The sequence below is a fragment of the Nylanderia fulva genome, unplaced genomic scaffold (genome assembly GCF_048542155.1).
Source record: "Nylanderia fulva isolate GAGA-0341 unplaced genomic scaffold, ASM4854215v1 Scaffold553, whole genome shotgun sequence".
Classification (NCBI taxonomy): domain Eukaryota; kingdom Metazoa; phylum Arthropoda; class Insecta; order Hymenoptera; family Formicidae; genus Nylanderia; species Nylanderia fulva.
The window spans coordinates 40,998-67,642 of NW_028190647.1; the positions used below are offsets into that span (position 1 = coordinate 40,998).

General features: G+C 29.4%; 2 pseudogenes; both read left to right on the forward strand.

Moving 5' to 3' along the window:
• LOC146721086 (valine--tRNA ligase-like) overlaps positions 1–17,818 on the forward strand; it is a 29,645-nt pseudogene extending 11,827 nt beyond the window's left edge.
• A 4,243-nt stretch (positions 17,819–22,061) lies between these two features.
• Positions 22,062–26,155, forward strand: LOC146721087 (valine--tRNA ligase-like; annotated as a pseudogene).
• Positions 26,156–26,645: the final 490 nt, after the last annotated feature.

Below are 26,645 nucleotides of genomic sequence, written 5' to 3' on the forward strand. Positions count from 1 at the left end.
TCCTCCTCTATTACTCTAGGTCTAGGAAGAAAAGGGTTAGCTCTCTATTTATTTAGGGTAATCTGCATGCACCGACTATACCCTGGGTGCGCCGAGAGCTGGAATCTGACTTTTCGGATCTGGGGAATTTTAGGAATAGAGAATGTTTCGTAGGAATATATAATATCGTCTAGGAAATAATATTAATTCAAAATCGTATTTCCTATTTAAGGATATAAGATATGAAATTAAAGTATGTTATTAATAAAATAAAGTAATAGTCTATTATCAAGGATTTGAACATTTAGAATAATCTGTAAATAATCGCGAGTTGAGATTATTAAAGATTAGATACTTCGAATAGTCGTCGATTTTCAAGGGAGGTTCTATCGGTCCTGAGCTTATTAATTCTGGTAAGAGACAGCAGGAAAATTAGTTCTCGAAGGGTGGAAAATCTTGATAGGAATTCTTAGACGATTCTATTAATTCGTTGATTATATTATCAATCTCCTAAGGGGGATTGGTGATAAAGGTTCTATTTATGTTGAGAATTGTCAATTGAATCGAACTGGGGTAAATCATGAGAGATCACCTCTTGAGACTCAGGTAATTGTTTACTCCGGATAATCTCTCTTGAGAACTTGAGAAAGTAGTCGCGATTGATCTGTATTTCTAATTATGGAGGGCGTGTACGCTTTGTTCTTACGTACAAGGTTTGCGTTTCCGGCTGTCCATTTACAAGGATAGTTTATCTTTATAATATTAAGTTAATTAGTTATTAGGAGATTATAAATTAATCAAGGATTAAAAAGGATTAGTTCTTACTTGATTTCGCACGGAGATGAAGATCTGCTCTGTTGTTCCTGGTGACTATGCCTGGCTGTAGTTCTCCTGGGGACCTCGGTCTCAGGGTGGAGTTGGAAGAACAGACGTGCACTGATTTTATATTAATTTTAATTCTTTATTTTTTATTTATGAACAATTTCTAAGTCTGTGACTTATAATCGTACAATTTGGAGTTTATGAATTTAAACTATCAGATGAGTTAACGAGAATGATAATTAACATAAGGAATTCGCAGGAAACATCTAAGTACTAATTGTAAGTGACACGAAAACTAGATTAACCGTAATCGGTTAAGTGTAAAATTTAGAATTTAGGAAAAATAGTAATACGAAATGAATCTATCTTAGAGGTTGACACGAAAGTGAAGTGCCTGCAGGACGCCAAATCCGCGGTTTATATACTCTTGGGAGGACCAGGCGTGCTTAATTTTGACATGTTTATGGTTCCGTAGGAATTCGGTTTGGCGTAATCAAAAAGGGGGCGAAGGGTGTCCATCAGCTAAGATGGTTCGTTGGCGACAGTATAATTACGATTCTTAATAGACGAATGGGAATTTTTACAATAGTTTTCCGAATTGCTTATTTATAAATCGTTAATATTGATCATTAATAATTTATACTAAAGGTTTATTATGTTGTGGAAATTTCACTTGAAAAGGACCACAACCAAATGGTCGAAACGTCGTGAAATAATCAAATAAAATTTGCTAGTTACGTCGAAGTCAAGTTTTTTAAGCTTATACTAAAGGGTTAAATTGCGTGCCCTAGAAGCCATTACAAAATATGGAGATTGTAATTCCTTGAATATTCATTATATTAATAATTGAGAGTATACGAAAAAATGATCTCGTATGCGTGATGAGAGTATTGATATACGGAATGCTCCTAATTGTATTGTCTCGCCGAACTGTGATGTGACGGGGAAATCCACGTAACATATGCAATCAAATTTAGTTCTCAGGATCGAGATTTATTGTTGCGGTGCCGAGTAGATCGATGTACAGTATTCGTGCGTTCGCTCGCCGGTTGTTGTGACCCATACAGCACAGATTATTGCAATTATATTGCAGCAACGTTGCAATGTTGCAAGTTGCAATGCAACATTATAAAGACATTGCAGAGATATAAGGTGCACAAAATTCCAGCACACTTGTAGCAACATGACATTAATATTTCGGAAATATTGCATGTAATCCCAATTCTATAATTTATATATTGTAATATATATATAAACTTAACTACAACAGTATTTTATAATGATTTATTTACATTTATATACCTGTATATGCAACATTAGTTTTATGGTTGCAATAACAATGCATATTGCAAACTAATAAATATTGCAATATTGTTGTAATATTTTGTTGCAATCTTCCAAAAGCGGACATTTTAACATTGCTGCAATTTCAACAGCAATGATGTGCAACATTTTGCAGTGAATTTGCAATATTGCAATATTGCGGTGAAAGATTGTTGTAATGTTTTTGCAATCTATCGGTGCTGTATGGGGAATGTCTTATTTGTTATTAGCGCGACGGTTGGAACAGAAGTGTTTTCACGGACATATCGATGGAGATCATCGAGGCTCATTTCCCCACTCGTCCGTGTTTTCGGAATACGCCGAATTTCGCCGAAATAAGACGAGAAAGAAAGCAGTGATATCACCGCGATCGGTGTCCGGCGCAAATCACATCGGTCGTGTATCGAACAGAGAGGTTTTTATTGTTAAAATAAAGAACGTGCAACGTTATTCTGTAAAGGATTCAAGGGCTAGCTTTTGATAGTTTGAGTTGTAGCTTGTGACCGCGCGATCCGATCTTGAAGTCGGATCGAGACTTACAACGGAGACAGGTTGCTCGCTTTCGTCGATTACAAGGTCGCCAGTTGTTTTAACCATTAAACAACAAGGTATTTCGTCGCTCGTTGATCCCTGTCGGAACCTTACCTTTGATGATCCGCCGTCGTCGGTGCGGCTTTGATGCTATTTCACGGTGGCGCCAGTCCTCGTTTCCTTTGTCGAAGAAAGGATCAAAAGATGGCCGTCCAGGCTTCCTCTGTGACGCCGCCTCACGCAGTCACGTGATAACGTCAATTCCTTTGTCGGGATCTTTTCCGCTGCTGATGTTTAATTTTTCTTTTCCTTTTTAGATCGCCGTTGGACCCAGGAAATTTTCCGCTTAGCCGCAATGGACCTCGAGGAGACTCAGGAACGGTTCGTCGTGGGATAATCACGGGTAAGTAATTTCTCACGGTTTATGATTGAATAACTAGTTGGTTTATTCGTTTTTACGCACAGTTTTCTTTTGCGAAAGTTTACACTTTTTAATGACGCGTCGCGCGTACAGTGTCGTTAACGTTCCGCGTTACTGATACGTTTCCGCCCGAGTATTTATTGTGGATTGAGTTTCCTTTATGAATGGGAAAGGAACTCTTATTGAGCTTTAGCAGATCTGGTGGATCGTATGGTTACTAAAGCTTCGCGTTTGAGTCTTTGACGATCTGAAAGATCGTTTTATTACAAAGAGCTCACCTTGAGTTTTCGCGAGTCTCTTCGACCTTTTTTCGCAAAAGAACTCACGACAACTTGCGGTGCCGGTTTATATACCAGTCTTGGGCTCGCCCCACTCTTGACCTTCTAGCCAATTGCTTCGCGTTGCCCCACCAGTGGCCCGCTGGCACTCAGCGCCTTGCGCGCTTGCGGTCGTTGTTTTGCTATGCTCAACAAAAGTTCCTCTTTCATTTCTAACTTATGTTACGATATATTTACAATCTTACATGCTAGTTAATCTTACTTACTATTTTTGCGGTTATATTTTATAATAATATATTTTTATTATTTATTTATTTTTGTTTTTGTTTTATTTTGGATATCTTATTTCCGGCCTGACTATTCCTAAAAAAACCCTAAGTTCCAAAATCACATCAATTATTTATTTAACCGTTTAAAACTAAATATTGACTTTATAAACAATCATATATAAATTAACCTATAAAACTTAATCTTAACTTTATTTAATTCAGAAATAGTCATAGTCGTTTTTTCTTGCAAAATTTACATTAATATTTTACTCATATACTAATACCCTAAATACATGTGTTTTATATTTTAAAATGTATTTTGCTATATTTTATTATGCAATACTTAAAATCTTTTATTTTTAACTTAATCCATTTGTTTTAATTGTTCGCATGTATTTTGATGCATTTAATAGTTCAACATAACTTAAAATCATTTTTCATTTAAACTCATAATATTAACTTAAATTAATTTTTGTAGTTTTAATTAACAAAATACGTATCATTACGTTTTGCACATGTATTTAGTCGTATCCCGCGACTTAATACTAATCTTTGGATATAAAACTAATTTAATCTTTTTAGCCTTTATTTTTATTTTTAACTTATAACTATGGCTGCCTTATCGTGCTATAGTATTTCCACCTCCTTCGACGTGGGTTGCTCTCTCGGAGTGCGACTCTCCGTGGTTGGTCGCAAGCTTATAGTGATAAAGATAATATTTCGCTTCCTAAATCTTTGGTTCGGCGTAGGGCGTTGGTTTCTTTCCTAAAGCTCAGGAATGCGGCAGGGAGTCATACGAGGTCAGTTACAAGTCATCGTGTCGTCAAGTCGATTTCTACGAATACTTATGTCTAGCAGTACATTTATTATTCCTTGTTTGATCCTTTACGCATATTGATCAGTCAATTATGGCATCCTTCAATTATAATATACAGGGTAGTCAAAAAGTATCGGACCCCCCCAATATTTCCGTTCCCTTGCATTTTACAAGAAAATGTTTCAGACAAAAGTTGTAGGGTTTAAAAAGATCTATTTACTGATCTTATCAGTTTGACCTTGGATGGCGTCGCCAAGGTCAGATCGAAATTACATTAACTTTTTTAAACGGAACACCTAACTTTTTATGCATATTCTTGTAGCTTATCTCGAGACCTTTCCAAAACACTACAAGAAAGTTTATTTTCGTTGAGTACTTTCCGAGTTGTGAGGCTTGAAAGCTACAGTGTACTGTAGTGTGGTCCAGCCAGTTAAGGCAAGAGTGGCGTGTGGGTCCGGCCAGTTAAGGCAAGTGTGGCGTGTCCAGCTGGCCGGACCCACACGCCACTCTTGCCTTAACTGGCTGGACCCACACTACAGTACACTGTAGCTTTCAAGCCTCACAACTCGGAAAGTACTCAACGAAAATAAACTTTCTTGTAGTGTTTTGGAAAGGTCTCGAGATAAACTACAAGAATATGCAATAAAAAGTTAGGTGTTCCGTTTAAAAAGTTAATGTAATTTCGATCTGACCTTGGCGACGCCATCCAAGGTCAAACTGATAAGATCAGTAAATAGATCTTTTAAACCCTACAACTTTTGTCTGAAACATTTTCTTGTAAATGAAAGGGGACCGGAAATTTTGGGGGGGGGTCCGATATTTTTTGACTACCCTGCATGATATTTAGTTAATTATGGCATACTTCATCAATAATATTTGGTATTTATAGTAATAAAATAAATCAAAAATTATTTATGGATCCATAATTCATTAATACAATATTTAAGGGTTACATATTCAAATGTGTACTCGGATAATTCTTAGTCGCACTTACAGAATCGTGTTTCGTCTGTTTCAGTATGAATTTTTGAAAGAATTAGTGTTTCTCTTTTAGTTATCATATAAATATTTGATTTGTGATTAGGATTCTGTAAAGCTAAACTAAAAAGGTTTGGTTTCGGAATTAGATACATACATCGCGTTGTATTGTAATTTACTTTAGGAGGAAGTGGGTAACATTTTAGTCCTTATATCTTGGTGCGGGATATATTTAATATTTGTCTGACTTATTATTATAGTTTGGCTTTATTGTAATAAGTGTTTGATAAAGTACTAGTACTCCTGTAAAGGAATATTCTGGTTAGTTCCGCTAGTTACATGCCGTCTCTGGGGTCCCTAGATGGTGCCTGATTGGTCGCGTGGTTAGGACTAGATAGAGATGTTTGGTTCCTAGGTAGAGGACCCCAGATCTGGCGATTTTATCTATTAATGCTAAAATAGTCAGATTAGAGCGAGTAGTAAAGTATAATGGTTGTTAATAATCTTATTTCTACGAGAATATGAATAGTGCGCAATAGTTATATTGAAAAATAAAAATTTTAAAATAGAACGGGACGTCACAAGGCTTAGGGTGCGATTACATAGACGCGCGGAAACGCGGAAAACGCGGAAACGCGGAAGAGAAAGTAACTAAACTTTACTAGAGTCCCGCATTTCCGCACGTTCCGTTCCGTTTGTTTTGATTGACTTATATTACATGGACACAGATTAATAGGACAGATCGCCAAAGGTCTGGATGAAGGAGAGACCAGCATTTCTCACTGATTTCAGCGCCATATCGTAGTAGTAGTCAATGCAGTAACTATTAATACGTTCCCAAGATAAGAGCGTCTCATGCTCATGAACTCGTCCGGCGGCATGTACGAGATTTATCTTTCGTAGCGTTCGCGTATTTCGGAAAGGACAGAATTTTATGATGTTATAAATAAATAAATAAATAAAATATTAACCTGACTATGATAATTATTTTTTAATAAATGTTTCATTATTATTATCATCTAAGTCTAAGTCGTTTAATTAATTTTAGTTTTTAATAATTAATTTAATTTTATTCTAATCATTTTATATGTGAAAAATACTAATACGTATACGTTTTATAATGAATTAATATATTTCGAGAGTCGAATTATATATTTTTAATAATATAAAAGTGTTCAAAAATTTATATTTGACTTTTAATTTTAATTATTTTAGCAAAGAGTTCCGAAATCTCTTACACACATAATAGAGGATTTTGTTCATCCCTATACTTCGCAATTAAGTATATATGTTAATTATTAATTTTAATAAAATACAAATTAAAATAAGGTCAAATATAATTTTTGAACGATAAATATATTTAATTCGTTATAACACGTACTACCCGTGATAGTATTTTTCTCGTACAAAAATAACTAGAACAAATTAAATTACTCATAAAAAAATTAAAAAAGTATTAAATAATTTATATTATATATGATAATAATAAAAACATATTTTATAAAAAAAACAGATTCAATAAATATAAGTATATATATAACATGTACTTTATATTTATTGAATCTGTTTTTTAATAAAATGTTTTATAAGCTTAGAAAACTTGACTTTGACGTAACTAGCAAATTTTTATTTAATTATTTCACGACGGTTTGACGGTAATAAAATGTTTTATTATTATTATATAAAATATAAGTTTAAATTCTTTAATTAATTTTTAATCTTTTATGATTAATTTAATTTACTCTAATTATTTTTGTACGAGAAAAATACTATCATGGGTATACGTTTTATAATTAATATTAATATATTTGTGTTTTAAAAATTATATTTGACCTTTAATTTTAATTTTTATTTTATTAAAATTAATAATTAACATATATACTTAATTGCGAATTATATGGATGAAAAAAAATCCCCATTATGTGTGTAAGAGATTTCGGAACTCTTTGCTATAAAATAATTAAAATTAAAAGTCAAATATAATTTTTGAACACTTTATATTATTAAGAATATATAATTCGGTTCCCGAAATATATAATTCATTATAAAACGTATACGTGATATTATTTTTCTCATATAAAAATGACTAGAATAAATTAAATTAATTATTAAAAAACTAAAAAGTAATTAACGACTTAGACTTAGATGATAATAATAATGAAACATTTTTATTAAAAAAAGATTCAAGAACTAGTAGGTCAGTTATAATTTTTTATTTATTTATTTATAACATTATGAGCTATTAAGCTCATCATCTCGTTCGCTCTCTGTCTTGCTTTCATTCGGCAAGTCACAAACGATATATGATACTCGTATGTTCCTACTTCAAACTCTCGAGAATCTGAAACAAACGAAACTCGTGTCCAATATACAGGGTGTCCGGTAACTAACAGACCAATGATTACAATGGATTCTTTGGTCAATTTGGGAACGATTTTTCCTCAGCGAAAATGTCGAAAAAGGTCATCATTTTTACAACTTTCCAATCTTTGTCATTATGTATCTTTATAACTAAGCCTTAAATTAAAATTTTATTATAGTAAAACTCTACCTGAAATTAACTGAAGAATGTAATTAGGTTAGACTTTTAACTCCAAAACGTTAGTTTTCAAAAAACCTATTTTTTTAATCGCTTATAACTCGAAAATTATTGACTTCTCAACATTTTTGCTAAGGAAAAATCGTCTCCAAATTGGCCAGAGAATCCCGCCCTTAATCATTGGTCCGTTAGTTACCGGACACCTTGTATATATTATATAAAAGTGTATAGCACGTCAGAAAAGCTTGTGAGCTTACAGCGATAAGTAAAAACAATTGCGTATTTATTTCATTGCGTTTATCTGTTTTAACGCGCGCTTTAATTTTTCCAACGTTTTGCCTGTTTATATTTTAAAGGTCCTCTCTTCTAAAAATCTTGTTTTAAAGATCCTCTCCGCGACGCAAAATTCGAAAACAAATTATTTAATATTTTTACTTTATTATTGTAAATACTCGGTAATTTCAAAATTTTTCTATTGAACAATTATTAATTTTCTATTGCCAATTAATTTTATCACAGACTTTACTCTTACTCCCATTTGCACTTTCGTTTGCGGTTTTCAGTATACGATTTTTTATCGTAGTTACTGAAAATTATTATGTGAATTATACTTGTGCAGTGATTTGAAGAATTTACAATTTCGTTGAAATTGTTTGATTTTTCAAAAAATTACGAGATTCGCGGAAATTGCGTGCTTTCTTGGCATTTCCGTTCGCCGGCACGGCGGTTTATTTTGATTGTTGCAAGAGGTTTTTGTTTTTTTTTTATTAAATAGATAATAATAATGTGAAATAAATCACGAATATTTGACAGATGTTGCATTACATATAGAAATTGTAATTAAGTAATATTATATCATAAAATTGTAAATGTTTCAATTTTTTATAGACTGCGATAATAAAGATTTTACATTTGGATAAGAAACTGCGGTAAGTAAAAATATAAAATTCTTGAAAACGTATCAAAATATTGATAACGTAAAAGGTTGAACTTTAACAATAAGGAACTTAAAAATGTGCACTAATCAATGGGCCTATATGTTGAGCCGTGCGCGGATGTAAGGTGTGTTATATCGAAATTAATTAATAAATTGAGAATAATCCCAATTTTAAGTCTTACAAATGTCCAAGCTAATTTTTTGTACCTCGTGTACATTTTTGAAAGTTATATCGAAATTAAATTTACAATATGCGTTCTTACATCTCACCTTTCGCATATCGGCTCACATATAGCCTAATTTATCTCTTATACGTTTTATTTCAACCCTTATAGAAATTTATTACTAGTAACGCCATTTATCACTTATTTCGAGTAATTAATCACTTTTATTCGAATACTTAAATTACGGGATATTATAGTATTTTAAATACTCAAAATAAGTGATTAATTGCGTAGTGATAAATTTCTACAAAAGAATAAGGAGCCTTTAAATTCTTAATGTAAAAAATTCAAGTAATTTTTTTAAATAAATTTAAATTAAAAAATTTAATTAAAAAATTTTGAACACTGTTTTTTATCACTTTAAAATCGTGATTATTTCAATAAAAAAACATTTATGTGTAAAAAATATATTTTTATATTTAATAAATTTATATATATATGCATATATGTAAAATATTCTCTCTCTCTCTCTTCTCTCTTCTCACACACACACACCACACACACACACACCACGGGGGCCAAATCTCTCAAATTGGTCTCATGATCAATTGCCTGGATTCCACCAGGGGCAAAATCTGTTGGTAATGTCAAACGAATTAGCCTGGAACTTGCACCAGGGGCAAAGTCCTTTTGGTCGAGTCTACGAAATTTAGCACGGACTCGAACCAGGGCAAAGTCTTTTGGTTCAAGTCTACGAATTTAGCACGGGCTCGAACCAGGGCAAAGTGTGTCGGTAAGGGGCAAAGTCTATCGCAACGAAGATGGCGGTCTCTTCTTTAGGCAGGCCTTTTGGCGATCTGTCTATTAATCTGTGACATGGAGCACAAATTTTTAGCGGAAAAAGCGGAACGGTTTATAGTGACAAATAGACATTTGTATTATTTTTTAAATTTATATTTACTTAATTCATTGTAATTCCTTTTAAAATGTTATCTTTTCAACTTATCTATTGAATACAAGTTTTTAATCAATAAATATAGTTAAATATTAATATTTTATAATTCCCCGTTCCGCTTTCCGCCCAAATGTGCTCCATGTAATATAAGGCAATCAAAACAGACGGAACGGAACGCGCGGAAATACGGGACTCTATTTAAAGTTTAGTTACTTTCTTCCGCGTTCCGCGTTTCCGCGTTTCCGGGGCGTCCATGTAATCGCACCCTTAAGGTACCATTTCATGCGCAGCTACTGCGCAGCAGTTCGCGCTTTGGTTGAAAATTGTTCCCTAGATGCTGCAATAAATTTCCATATTTTGCTTCATCGCTGTGAAGTTCAATTGATTGAACAGCCAAGCAGCAAGACAAAAAGACACGTATCATCTTTAAAAATGGCATTGAGTGAGGTATGTATATTTTATATTTCTTATTTTTATTAGTATATATGTATAATATATATATATTCTTGACAATGAGAACAAAGATCCCAGGAATATTACAGTTAAAATAATATCATTTTGATCATTTTGGGCTTTTGGTAATGATGTTGTATGTATCAGCTTTCATGATACAAAAGTTGCCCCCAGTAAGCATAACATTTAAAAGCTACAAATAGGCACTTCAATTCGACTGGGATATATTAACAAGTCTATGACTATTTTTTTGTTTTTTATAATTTTAGTTTCCCAACTTGTTAACACTTGCGGAATTTGCGGGAAGAAATTGTAGATAACCTGAAATTCGCAACATAAATGTTTAGCAGGATTAAAAAAATTTCTACGTGGATAAAAATCGATTTTTTATCCAGTATGTGGAAGTACAAATGAAAAATAATGAAAATTTTATAAAGAATTTAGATAAATTTAATTTAGGGGGCCATTCTGAAACCCTTAATGATTTTATGTATCATTGCACAGCTATTTTGTAAAAAAAAACTGTGCAGTGATGTATTTATTGTTAAAAGTTACAAAAAAGGTCCCAGTGTTAACATTTAACAATTGTAATATTTTAAATAATTCTTTATAATAGAGATAACACAATAATACGACGAAGTGCAATGAATAATGGTGAAGAAAACATTGAATAGATGTGAACCACCTATGTCAGTAACAAAGAACGGAGACGTTTAATGATTTTTCTGATTCCATGGATATAGATGAATTATTATCGAAGAAGTTTCTAAACACGAAGTATTATATAATTACAGTATCCTCTTCAACAACGTAATAGAGGCAATAATAAATGAAAACGTGGATAGAAGTTTCAAAGGCTTTGGGAGGTATGAAAGTCTTAATATTAATCCAACACACAAGCACACACAACACATTATTTAACAAAAATAACTAATTTTGTTTACTTATGTTTTACTTATAGGGCGTTTAGATCCAAAACAAGCTGCTAAAAATGGAAGATACTACGAGATAGTATTCTCGTGAGTTGGCTAAAGAAAAATTACCAAGTGGGGCAGAAACGACCTACTTTGAGCGAAAATGGTAACATTTTGATCGAATGGATTTTTGCGCGACACCATTTATAGAAAGAAGTAAATATATTATTGTATTTGCTATTGTGCTATTATATTTAGTGTTTATTATATATTCAATTATTATAAAATTGAAAAATTGTACAATTACAGTACAAATGGGTAATCTTCCTGGAAATGAGGGGAAAACAGGAAAACAATGAAAATATACCACCAAATTCCCAAAAAAAGGACGAATGTGTAAGTATTTTTTGGTTTTAAATATATTTATGTATCAAATTGCTTAAACAAGTATATTATTTTGTAATAAAAGCAATCATACCCATGGACGATAAGGATCAACTGCACTCAACAAAATTGCAGAGCAATACTACAATCAGCGCAATTCCCGAACCTGTGCAATTGCCTATGTTTCCATTCCTGACAAACAGGATGACGTCGATGGATTGTGCTTATAAATCTGTTCAATACGAAAACTGCCGGAACGAAAAAAGGGGAACTTTAAATTTGAATATTTTCATTTGTGAATGATAAAATTAATAATATTTTGTTTTAATAACTTTTTGTAGCAAAACTGTAAATTTTTCAGTAAAGTTTTATTTTGTTTTTTATTAAATTCAAAAAGTTTTTTATATAATATAAATGTAAATAGTTTTAAAGTATAAAATATTAAGTTTAAAAAAAAAGGTTATATAGTTAAAAAAGTTTAAAAAAAATTTGTTTATAAAATTTTTATTTTAGTTGAACTAATTAAAAATTTTTTGTTAAAAAATAAAAAATTTTTTTTATGAAATAAAAAAAATTTTTAATTTCAACTTTGACCAATTTATTTTATTTATTATTATTGACTGGTTTTTTAAAAAGGGGCATATGCGCGCATTTACTTTAAGCTTTTAGTAAACTTAATTTTTCCCTATAAAAAAATGCATGCATAAGCCTTTTTTTTGGAATCCGCCTTTAAAATTTATTAATTATTAAATAATTTTTACAGTTTTAATTTTTAAAATACATACCATTGGGTATATACGCAATTAAAAGACTAAATGAATTATATGATGTTCCTTATAAATTAATTAAAATAAATGATTTTTTTAATTCTTTTTTTATTTCAAAAAAAATAGTTTATTTATAAAAAATTCCTTTTTGCTTTTTTATTTTTATTTTTTACTAAATTAAATTTGTAAAAATTGCCAGGGAAAGGGCCCCCCTTCTTCTTTAAAAATATTAGTAAATTTTTTAAAATTTTTTGCGGTTTCCCTTGAATATGATGAGTAAAAACAAGAAAGCAATTTTTTTGTAACGCTGTATTTTACTTTCAATCATACTTCTCCATGTCCCAGGATAATTGAGCCCATCATTTTTTTCTCAAAAAAACCATGTCTGGAGTTATAAATTTTTCTCTTGTTAGATCTTTTTTTGCGAAGCCAATTATGTAACCCTCCTGTTGTTTTTCCCATTTTTTAAGAGTATTTTACTTTAGCAATTTAATTTTTATAAATTCGCCATTGAGCCGCCAATATGCCAAATGTATTCTCGATCATTTTTCTTGCACGGGGGGGGGATAGTCGAAAATTAAAGACTTTTTTTTCCGGTGATATCCTTCTCGACCGGGATATGGTCGCATTAAATACGAACTTAATGGAAAGGCTTATCCCCAAAAACTATTCTACGGAAATTAGTACTTCCTTCAAAAATTTCACCCGGGAGGTGGAATATGCTTTTTTCCTTGTGCAAATAATTGACCCCATTCGAGAATGTTTGAAAATCCCCCAATCGCTTTGACGCCCAAAAAGCCCCAAATATCAACCAAAGAAAAAGAGATAATTAGCATCACACATTGCTAATAACACAATGCTGTGAGTTTTTTTAAATTTAATACTTGAACCGGAATGTTCGGGGACTCTAGACAATATAAAAAAAAAATTTTTAGTAAGTCCAAAAAGCAAAAAAAGGCGTGTATTGCATGGCTCTCTTTACTTCATACCTTTTTGAAAACATGTTTCCATCAAAAACCCTCCAATGCAATGGGGAAAAAAATGCCTTTTTTCTTTAAAAATCATGGGCAATTGCTTTTCCAGTTTGCTTCTTTAATGGCAAAAATAAAGGGGTTTTGAAATATTCCCAAAGTTTTGGACATGTTTCGGAAAAAATTTTGGGATACTGCTTTTAAAAACTGACAAGATAATGATACGACATCGATGTCTTTACTATCTCCACTCGCTAAATATCTATAAAAAAAAATTAAAATTTTTGGGTTTAAAACAAAATGTTTAGAAATATGATTTTAAGATTTAATTTTTTTTTTTTAAAAAATTCAACCTCAAAATATTTATAATCGTTGTTTCGTTCATTGGTTTTTTCAAAAGACCCCCTGTCGGTAATTTTTGGGGCCTACTAATTGCCAAAAAATTCTTCAAAAATTTAGTAGATCCATTCGAAAAAAATTTTGGAAAAAAGCAAGTCTTCCAACTTTAAAATAGGTAAAGTTTTTAATAAAAACCATTACGGCGACGTTGGGTTTAAAAAAATTCATCACCCAAATCCGTTTTTTTTTTTTAAATTTCCGCTTTTTTTTTGAAATTTTTTTAGCCCCCCAATTTTTTAATTTCACTAGTGCTGCTGCAATTGCAAATTTTTTTTTCACAAAGTTTCAATATTATATTTTGAATGGGGTTTTTTTCCCCCTTCTTTATGCCACTGAATAATTTTTGTTGGGAGACATTTGCCGGTCAGTGCTGGCCCGCAGCTATTTCCCCTTTTTTTTGGGGCAGCAAAAATGCCTAGTTTTTTTTTTTCACATGACAGATTTGCGGGTGCTGATTTCTGCGTTTTTGAAAAAGGGACCTTTACAATTAGGTTCTACATCTATTTTTTGACCCGGCCCAAATGTCCGTTCCCCTTTTCCAGAGGAAAGGCGCCACATTTCCCCCACATTTACTACAATATTAAAAGATTGTAGATCCCCCGGGCCAAAATATGTAAACCGGGCATACTTTTTCGGTTAGCTTTGCGATTTTTTTAAAGTTTTTTTTAAGCCAATTTTTTTCCCAAAAAGGCTTTTTTGATTTAATAAATAAAGAAATAAAACAATTGTTGATTTTTTTAAAATTTAAAAAATAAAAAAAATGGTTAATGCGGAAAAAACGATCAGACAAAACCCGGGTGATTGGGGGAAAATGGTACTCAGAAAACGGCGAACAATTGGCCCAAAAAGGAAAAGGCTAAAAAAAATTTGCAAAAATTTGGAAAAATTTTAAAAAAAAAACCCGGAGAAAAAAGGAAAAATGAGAAAAAAAACCCCCTAAAGGTGAAAGAAAAGCAAAATGAAATTTTATGCAAGGGATATTTAAATTTTTTAGTTCTAATAATACAGAAAATTTAAATACGGGTAATAAATTGATATTTTTTAAATTTTTCCATATGGATTCTTAAAATATTTTTCTCTCCCTTAGATTTCTTTTTTAAAAAAAGATTTTTAAATTTCATTAATAGTAAAGTTTCATTCTCTTTAATCATTTAGTTTTATTTTAATTTATAATTAATGGTTTTAGGACAGCATTTTAGAACATAGGTACACATTGTTTTAAGCAAAAAAGTGTATAAACTTGTTTTTATGTATAATGTGTTCTATTTTGAATTTAAGGACAAATAGATTTAATTACCTTTTTTAGAACTAAATATATGAAACAGTTATATTAAATTTTATTGTTTCATGTTCCCTATGGTTACAAATGTAAATATTAATTACATTTTATAAGTTTTGTAGTTAGTTTGAAATTTGTTCTGGTGTAATTAAATTGCCTCATTTGCTTTAGTCAAATTTTTATAATTATTTAAATTTATCATAAGCCTAAAATTTAATGTAGTTGTTTCATAAAATTTCTATTAAGTTAATAAATATATTCTTCTTAAGATTGAACATGTATCTTTATAATCTTCATAGTTATCTTTAATTTTTAGAATAAGATATATGAGTGTGTGTGTGTGTATGTTGGGGTTTATATGTTAAACTATTTTGCTTAAAATTTGTACAATCATGTCCTAGAATGCTGACTATTCTCCTGAAGCACTTTGTTATAGCATGGAAACAAGGGGATATTAGTGGGTTTATAGTATCTAACTTTTATTAATCTATGTTTTATTAATTTAAACATGTTTTAGAAAATGATAGAAAGATAAGACTACATCGTTTTATACTGATATTTTCACCTGGGGAGAAAAAAAAATGTTTCTGTCCAATGCCAGATACATATAGCCCGCAATATGAAAACCCGCATGGTATGCGGGTGGGAAAAAAACCAGGTTTTTTAAACCAGAATACGGAGTATGTAAATTTTAAAAGATTAAAAAAAAAACAGATATTTAGGTTTATGATATGTATTTTATATATATATATTTTTATATATATTATATTCATTAATTTATATATTATTATTTTAAAAGTCTCTAAACGGGCAACAAGATTTTAATGACAACTTTTTGTAACATTTTAAGATGAAATTCAAATATGAAAATATCGAGATTTTAATATTTTTCAATAGGAAAAGTTTGAAGATTATGAATGATGAGGCTAGTTATTGTACTTGAAAAGAATACAATCTAGGACTTTAAACAACTCAGGAATAGCAAAATGGCCAGTGGTAAAGTGCTCCCATGAAATCAAATGTCTTTTGGGTTTTTTTTTTTTTTTTTTTTAAGTGAAACTTGTTATTTTTATAATTTTATTATTGTCAATGGCATTCGATTCAAGGGTTACCTTTACCATTGACCATATTGGGTTTTCATTTAACAAAACAAGTCGACACAAAGCATCAATCTATTTTATTTTTATAGAAAGTAGAACAAAAATAGAATGACGCTTGTGCTGACTTGGTTGCTAAATAAAAAGCACCTTTGTATTCTTAAGCATGTGAAATTCTAGCCTTGTCATTCATAATTTTGAACTATTCCTATTTAAAAAATACAATAGTTTCAACATGTTTGTATTTAGATTTTCATTTTAAAAAATATTACAAAAAAATTTAAATTACTAGTTTAAGGACACTGTATAAAATTAAAACGTTTATTTTTTAAAAATATCTATCTATTTTAAGAAAAGATATATTTGATGGAAATGGAAAAAAAAAATTTGTAATGATAATCCACCACCTAATGTAACGGGTTTTTTTACATCTTGGACATGCTTTGACTAATGCTGTGGAAGATGCTTTTAACTAGATGGTAGATATAAGTTTAGGATATAATTTGGTTAAAAAATTTTTTAAGTGGGAATATTTTAAAATTCACTGCATTTTTTAAATTGGGAAAATCGTATGAAGGTCGTGTAACACTTTGGAATCCAGGTTGTGATCACGCGGGTATTCCCTACTCAAGTGGTTGTAGAAAAAAAGCTCTGGAAAGAGAAAAGAAATCTCGTCATGATATTGGTAGAGAAGAATTTATCAGAGAATTGGCAATGGAAGCAGAGTAAGTATTAAATTGTAAAACAAATATTTATACAATCTTGTAGAATTCAAAAAATCTAATTTAATATAATGAAATCTAATTATATTTATATTATTTGTAATATTTTTAGAAAGGGTGATAAAAATTTATTCACAATTAAGGAAGATAGGTGGTCCTTTGATTGGAGTCGTGCATGTTTACCATGGATCCAAAATTATGCAAAGCGTAACAGAGGCTTTTGTGCGCTTGCATGATAAAGGCATTATTTATCGTAGCAATCGCTTGGTTAATTGGTCATTGCGCTTTAAAGAGTGCAATATCAGATATTGAAGTAATTTAAAACTATTACATATTTTTAACAAATTTATTTTTCTATTTTTTTTTATTTATATTTAAAGATCACTATGGGAATTTTTTAAAATGTATTAAAATAGGTTGATAAAATGGAATTAAGGGTCGGACCCTGTTATTGATACCTGGTTATGAAAAGAAAGTGGAATTGGTGTTTTTGAATTTTTTGCTTATCAGCTCTTTGATTTGGAAGACAAAATAATTGTAGCAACTACTCGTATTGAAAACTATGTTAGGAGACACTCCTATTGCCGTACATCCAACGATAGTAGATAGGTGCGATACATCGGAAAATATGTGAAACCATCTTTTTGTGATAGACGCATACCAATATAGCAGATGAATTTGTTGACGTAAATTTTGGCACTGGTAATTTATATGTAGTTTAAAAGTTAAATGAAAATGGTGAAAGTAGAGTGATTATATAAAAGTAGTTTCCATTTAATCGGTTATTCTTTAGGTGCTGTAAGATTACGCCGGCTCTGATCCAAATGATTATGAAGTAGGGAAAACAAAAATTTACCATTCATAATAGTTCGATGATGATGGAAATATTTCTGGAAACTATAAAAAATTTTATGGTTATCAATTTACTTTCTATACACACAAGCACACACACCACACACACACCAATTTTATATGTATATATCCAGGGTAGTTCAAAGTCCGGAAAACGGCCAATTATCCCAAAATAGTGGTTTTATAAAAAAAATTTTAAAATACAAAAGTTGTAGAACTCAAAATTAGGCATTTAAAGGTTAATCCAATTTTTAAAGAAACCCCTATTTTTATTGCATATTCTGGTAGCTTATCTCAAGAGCTTTGCAAAAACACTATAATAAACATTTTTTCATGAAGTACTTTATGAATTAAAAGGTTTGAAGTTAACAATTTTTTGAAAAAAATGTAAAATTTTTGTGAATATTCATTTTTTGTAATCATACCTTAATACTTTGATGCCGGAGTAATAAGACAATTAACTGGTTTAAAAGAAAACACATAGTTGCTTTAAGGGGTTCTAAACGGTTGGCCGAACTCTGACAGAAGTATTTTTATCAGCTCTCATATTAATAATAATATAAATATGATATTTTAAATCGGCCAATAGAGCCCAAGCGCGAAAAATTAATTCTTTGGAACTGTATCTCTTGGTTTGAGATCACTAAGTTCCATATATAAATTAATCTCGAACTTACATATGGAGAAATAGGCGAGAAAATATAGGTCTGAAAAGTCGCTGAAGATCCGGGTAAGAGCAATCCCCCGGAAGTGAAAGACGCGGGTTCGATTCCCGCTTCAGCGACTTTTTGGACCTATATTTTCTCGCCTATTTCTCCATATGTAAGTTCGAGATTAATTTATATATGGAACTTAATGATCTCAAACCAAAATACATTTCCGAAGAATTAATTTTCGTGCTTGGGTTCTTTTGGGCCGATTTAAAATATCAATTTATATTATTTATTAATAGAAAAATGTCTTATTATAGTGTTTTGGAAACTCTCGAGATAAGCTACAAGAATATACAATAAAAATAGGGAGTTTCTATTTAAAAAATAAAGTTGACCTTGAAATGATCTCTAAATTTGAAGCCTAGGTTAAATCAAAGTTATCATCAAGTGCCTCATTTTGACTCTACAATTTTTGTACTTAATATTTTTATAGGTCACTATTAACGGAGGTAATTGACCGTTGCTGGACTTTTAAAACTATTGTATAGATTGCTTTTCTATTATCTCTCGCTCCCCAAATTGAGTAAAGAAACGAGATAATTTTTCGTAAAAAGATAAGTTAAAAATATCGAAAAAAATTTATATAAAAACTTTATGGAAAACTTTTAAAAAATTTTACAATTAATAGTATATTTTATAATTTGGTAAATAATCAAACGACTTGACTAGCATGTAATTCTTTAAATCCGATGTACAACGTTTCGACCAAATCAATTTTGGTCCTCATCAAGTATAATAACTATTTATTAAAAACAAAGATCTAAAGATCCGTGCCAGCCGTTATCCGCTCGAATCTAGGCATGACGTGTTAGAAGGCAATTCCGTATCAGTAAAAAGCGAAGAACTAGCTTAATATATTTAAAAGAATTTTTTTAATCAAAATAAGTTAATTATCTAAGGTTCTTAAAATGTAATAAATAGGGGAAAGAACAGGCAATAAAAAATCAATGCAAAAATTGATTAACATTCAAAATTTTATATTAAATTCAATTTATTTTTGACAATGGCTATCAAAAGATATGTAAAGAGGGGCAATATATTTTCAAAAAAAATGGGGTATGTGAACCAAACGCGGATGTTTGTGCGTTGAAAAGCGAAAATTAATTTTTTGCCTCTTATTTTGTACGAGGCATGAAATTTAATAATAATTTATACTACCTTTTCAAGTTTAATTTTTTTTTGTGAATAAAATCATACTTTTATAGTTAAAAATATATTAATACCCATAATCTAGATTAATTTGACTATAACCATAAAAATAAAAAGTGATACCCAAAAATTAATAATTTTTAAATAAAGATTAAGCTTAAAAAACTAAATATATTATTAATTTTTTCAAATTTTTAAAATTAATTTTAAAAAACAAAGCCCCCCATATAAAAAAGTATATATTTTGAACTTTTTTTACAAAAGTTTTTTATTTGCCCAATTTTTAAACTGTAGTATACATATAACAGGAACTTTGTTTTGAAATTTTTTAATTATACGAAATAAAATATATATTATAAATAAATAAAGTAATAATATATAATTATAGGAATGAAAAGATTTGAAGCCAGAGTGGCTATTATTAAAGAGTTGACTGAGAGAAAACCTCTTGATTGTATAAAAAATATCCAATGATTTAAACCCATATGCAGCCGATCAAAAGATGTCGTTGAACCTCTTATGAAACCACAATGGTAAAATAAATATATTGTTACTATAAAAGTTAAACTTTTGAAACATTTAATTTTTTTTCATTTTGGTATGTCGGTGTAATGAAATGGGTGCTCATGTAAGGAAGTGGTAAGTACCCGGTGCCCTAAAGATAATTTCCCGAGCAGTTTAAAAAAAATTGGTATACTTGGATGGTGGTATTCGAGATTGGTGTATTTCGCGTCAGCTTTGGTGGGGGTCCTCGCTTCCTGCTTATTTCAGTTAAAAGTACAATTTTCATGTGGATACAAAACGAGGTTTAAATTTTTAAGAAATAATTCCAGGGTGTATACTCTCTGAAAAATGTAGAATAACTCAGAGAATTTTGTTCTACCTTGAAAAATCCTGGAATTATCAAAGGAATTTGATTTAAACCAGGGAATTTTTAATAAATTGCTCCTTTGATTTTAAATATAGTTTCAAGAATATAAAATTTATTAGTTTTATATAAAGTATAATTAAAATATATTTTATTATAATATAATACTATATTACATTATATAAAAATACTTCGTTATGTAAAAAATTTTTATATAACAATTAACTTATTTCAAATGTAGTCTAAATTTATTTAAAATACGTTAATTTTACCTGGAATTTTGAACAAAATTTCCTGGAAAATCAAGGAACCTCAGAAATTTATTTCTAAGAATTGAGTATACACTCTGAATACAAAAATTATGAGAAATAGCTTTAAAATTTGCACATCCCTCTTTTAATCATATTGTTAATTAATCAGAGATATGATTTCATACAGGCAGATGAATATTGGATAAGTGCGCCCCTCTGAAGCTGGGAAACTAGAGACAAGGGAGCAAGAAATTAGGTGTTAAACATAGATGATATTATTGTGAAACAAGATCCTGATGTATTAGATACTTGGTTCTCTTTGCTCTTTTTTCCGTTCTCTATTTTTGGGTGGCCGGATGAAGTATGTATATCACTTATAGTCTGAATTTTCAATTTCAAAACAAAATTATGCACATTTATTTATGAAATTAAAAGTAAATAATAAACCCTACCGAATGTTCTATTTTAATTAATAAGTAAATATTGTTAAAATTATAGCCCGTAATGAAATTTTTTATACAAAAGTTAAAAGTTTTCGGACTAAAAAAATTGATAATCTTAAATTTTAAATCAAGAGCATTTTAAGATTTCAAGGTCCCTGTAAAGGTCAAAACTTTATTTTTAAAAAATTGCAAATTGGATACTTTTTTTAATGATTTTTTACACACACACTAATTGATTTTTTTTATTATTTTGGGAAAAATCTTGAAGTAAAAATAAACGGAAAATGAATAGTATTATAATACATTTTTATAAAATATTTTTATAGTTATGTTAAAAATAAAATTGTATTTATTATAACGTTAAAAGATTAAAACTGTATCCCTATTAGTACAAAATTCTTGTAAACTTTTACTTTTGGTCCTCTTACTCTTGTAACTTTTATTTCCAAATATTGCAAAGAATTGATTCACATAAAGAAATTAGTGTGATTCCATTTAAAAAAAAACAAAAAAACTAGCTGGATTTTTAAAAAAATTTTAAAAATGACGCTTAAAATTCAAAATATATTTAACTTTTTCCCCTTCAAAAATCTTTTAACTTGTATAAAATATTTATTGTTAAATTATATTCAGCAAAATTCGCGTTATTTATTAAAAAAAACCCCACATATATACATAGCTTTAATATATTAGCTAGGATATTTTTAGACCCCTGAGCTCAAGACATTCTATCCAGGTACATTATTGGAAACTGGCCATGATATACTTTTCTTTTGGGTAGCTAGGATGGTTTTTATGGGTCAAAAACTGTTGGGACAATTACCTTTCAAGTATGTTATAAGTTATAACATTCTTTGCATACTTTTTGTAAAAAAGAGGAAGAGGGGGTTATGTGTGAAAGTTAAAAAATGGGACTTGTATCAATAAAATAAAAATATTTTTATAGAGAAGTAATCTACATGCATGGTGAGAGATGCACAGGAAGAAAAAAATGAGAAAAATCTTTGGGAAATTAATAGACCCAGGATGTAATTAAAGGAATATCTTTAAAGTATGTATGAAATTTTTTATTTCTTTTTCACATCTAAAAATTTAATTCGACTGTTCCAAAAAAACATAAAATAAAAAGTAGTGTAATGTTCTGGAAAAAACTTAATATTTTTTGTTTTATATTTATGTTTATATGCTATTTTCTATAATATTTTTAATTACGAAACAATATTTCGGATCTTCAAAAACAACTGCTGGATTCGAATTTAGATCCAAAAGAAGGGGAACGAGCTCGAAAGGTCAAGGCGTATTACCCGCAAGGCTTCTGAATGTGGTACAGTGCTTTGCGATTCGCTCTCTGTGCTTATACTATCAAGGAAGAGATATAAATCTCGATATATCCGTGAAGGGTTTGTTTTTTCTGCAACAAAAGGAATGCTCCCAAAATTTGCACTTAGCTATTTAGTCGGTTTAAAGATATGCAAATGATATGGTAAACTTGAATATTTTTGTTAAAAAAATCAGTCCCCAATTCTAATCATAGAAAATAAAATATTTAATTGAACTTTTATTTAGAAATAACAATAATGCTGCTTGCATACATGATTGGTTGATGGCAAGTGGTATCACAGCTTTGAATGAATCCTGTGTACAAGAGGCGCTAGAAAATTTATTTAGAAATTTATTCATATTTTGAGGGGTTATAACACCCTCGCAACTTGACTCGAAAGTTTGCCAAATATTAAAGAGTTAAATTTTAAATTTTGCAATTATTTCCCATCTTAAACGTTGGTATAATCATATGGAAACCCTTTACGGATGAAGAAAAAACTAGATTTCGTGTGGAACAAAATAAAATAATCCCAAACAACTTACATATACATGTCAAAAAATAATGATACGTTATGGTAACTTTTGTTTAAATATAAAATAATTAAATAGAAAAAAATTTTTATTTTATACAAAAATTTTAACATTTACATATTTTTTTATTTCTCATAATAGCTGACTGGATATGAGACAAATGTAGTTTTATGGATGTTATCACGACTCAGTTATGCTTGCCAGAATCTTGTGAAGCATTAGCACAATATGATTTTGCATTAGCTACTTCTACATGTTACAATTTATGGTTATAGACTTGTGCGATATTTATTTGGTTAGTAACATTTTTTTAATATTAAACTTATGCATAATAAAATAGATATTTTTATATACACAATTAAAAAAACTAACACATTTTTGGGAAAATATCTTAAACCTATATTTCAAAGTGAGAATAAAATCGAAAATTTGGGACGGCACAAAAGTATTATTTAAAACTTAGATGTAGGATTACGTTTATTGAGTCCATTTATGCCATTTATAACAAAGAACTCTACCAACGTTTACCTCATAAAATACAAAATATCCAAGCATATGCGAAAGCCCATATCCATAGTTCCGAGGTAATATTTAGATTTTATACTAAATTAATTAAAATATTAATTCCAGCCATAACACACATTAGATATATGTATGTTTCAGTGCTGTTGGAAAAATGAGGAGATTGAGAAAAACTTGATTTTGTGCAAAATAATCAAGAGTATTAGATTCAACCGCGGCAACTTACAATTACCTAATAAGTGAAACTGAAGCATACGTTCGTATGTAACAATTCAGTTTAAAAGCGATGATTTTTCATAAAAAATTACTCATAGAAAACTCTTGCATATTCTACTCTTAGCATCAACTCCCGTAGGAGGATGTGCTATTATCACTATAAGTGATAAAGTTCAAGTGCATCTCTTACTTAAGGTAATTAATATTCTATATTGTTACATTAATTATTATGTAAATATACATATATTAATACAGAAAGTATTTTCATTTTAAGTGATACAGTCAAATTTTACTATTTCTAAAAAGGCATGTTTTTATTTATCGAAGTCTCGAAAGTCTCGAAGTGTATTGTTGCCTTTAATCCCCGATGTCGATTGGTTTTTTTTTTGTTGCGTTTACTTCGTGAGCCGTTGTTATTGCATATTTTGACAGTTGTATATATCGAGGGGGTTTGTGTATGAAAGTTATGAATATAAAGGATTTTTTGTATATTGTTGCCTTTAATCCGCGATGTCGATTGGTTTTATCGTTGCGTTTACTTCGTGAGCCTTTGTCATTGCATATTTTGACAGTTGTATGTATCGAGGTAGTGGGATTGAAAGTTTTGAATTATAAAGGATTTTGTGTATAATTGTTATTTTTTAATTTGTTCAGTGGTTTTTTCAGTTTAAAAAAAATATAAATTAGAAAGAATTATATATATCATTTGTAAAGGAAAATTCGAAAATTAAATTAAAGTACATAAAAGAAATAAAGGCGAATTAGAATTATATGTTTATATGGAAAAATTTGGCAATTAAAATTATTGTACTTCATGAAAATGAGGAATTTAATCATGTACCTAATAAAATTTGGCGAATTAAATTATGAGCATATTAAAAATTCAAGAATAAAAATTATGTACACAATAGAAATTTGATGAAACAAATTATGTACATAATTAAAATTCAAGAATTAAAATTATGTACATAATTTTAATTTGCCGTATTTTATTATGTAAATAACTGAATTAATTCAATAAAATTCGACAAAAAAAAATTATGTACATAATAGAAATTTGGGAATCAAGTTATGTACATAATTTTAATTTTTGATTTCCATTATATACATAAATTGAATTCCCAAATTTTTATTATGTACATAATTTTTATTTGTCAAATTTCTATAAGGACAATTTCAGTTATTTCATAATAGAAATACGGCGAAATTAAAAAATTTTGTGCATAATAGAAATTCAAGAATTAAATTATGTATATAATTACAATTAAAATTAAATTTTGTGCATAATAAAAATTTATTGTGCAATAAGAATTAGAGTTTGTATATAATTGAAATTTGGTTAAATTTAAAAATTATACACTCGCGGAGCAAAATTTTTTTCGCGCGCGAATCGCGCAACTTGTATCTTAAATGAAACTTCTTTAGAAAAAATGTGACAAAAATTGTAAGGTTTAAAGGGAACATAATATTGCGACTTAAAATTGCTTTTGAATATTGTTCAAAATCATTTAGAAATTAACAGTTTTTTTTATAATTGATCTCTCATTATTTTGTGCATAAAAGTATTAGGTAAAATTACGGAAAATGAATATTTTACGAGATTTCATAGTTCATATAAAATTATATCACTTTAAATTATAAAATATCTTGAAAATTATTCATTTTTTGGGTCATTAAAAATCTTTTAACTTTTTACGTTCAAATATTATGGAAGAAATCAATGTATGTAAAAAATAGGGGTTTTTATTTAAGAAAACTTGATTTCTATAAACTCGAAAAACATCATCCTACAACTTTTATATGGAACATTTTTCTCAAAAAAAATTTTTTTTTAAAATAATAGACTGTATCACTTAAATAAAACATCCTGTATATATTATATGTTGTATGTATGTATGTATGTGCAAAATTTTATATATATATATATATATATATAATATAATACACAATTGTACATGCATGTAGGTGGTATGTCCTATATTTTATATATATATATATATAGATATTATATATATATATATATAATATAATGGGTTAATATAAATATTTTATAGGGTTTAATTGATCCAAAGAAAAGAATTAGAAAAACTTAAAAAAAGGAAGGACAATAATTGAACTTACAGAAATTTAAAACAAGATTTAGCTGTACCCAATTATGATACAAAAGTACCACTCGATGTTCAAAAGATTAACAAGGAAAAATTGAAAAAACAGCGAAGGGCGAATTGCAACGAATAATTGATGCAGTAATGGTCTTACAAACAAAAAAAAAATATATGCACTTATAAAAAAAATTTAAAAGAAAATTTATAAATTAACGTTGCTAATAAATTTAAAATTTAACACCTTAGCCAGTTGGTCGATTTTAAATTTTTATCTTGTTTTTCAAAATTTACTGGTGATCAAAATGCTTATCTTGGTTTATAAATTAAATTAAAATTTTATAAATTCTTTAACTTAATAGATATTTTAATTATTTATTGAATTACTTAAGGGTCCTGAGCTTCACCGCGGCCATGTTAGATTTATAAATCCGGGGCGAGAAAGCACACACTGAAAATTCTTAATGTCATCTTTAAATGAGGGAAAATATTTGATGAACATCACTTGGATAGCTTTAGCATATTTTTGTGCAACCGGCGCGCCAAAAGTCCCCTTTACGTACATGATTTTAGAAAAGGGCCCTTTCACGCACCGGTTACACAAAATTCGTATCAACATTCGGGGCATAAAAACGGCCAATGTGCGGGTTGTCACCTCGATTTTGCCTGTGCGCCA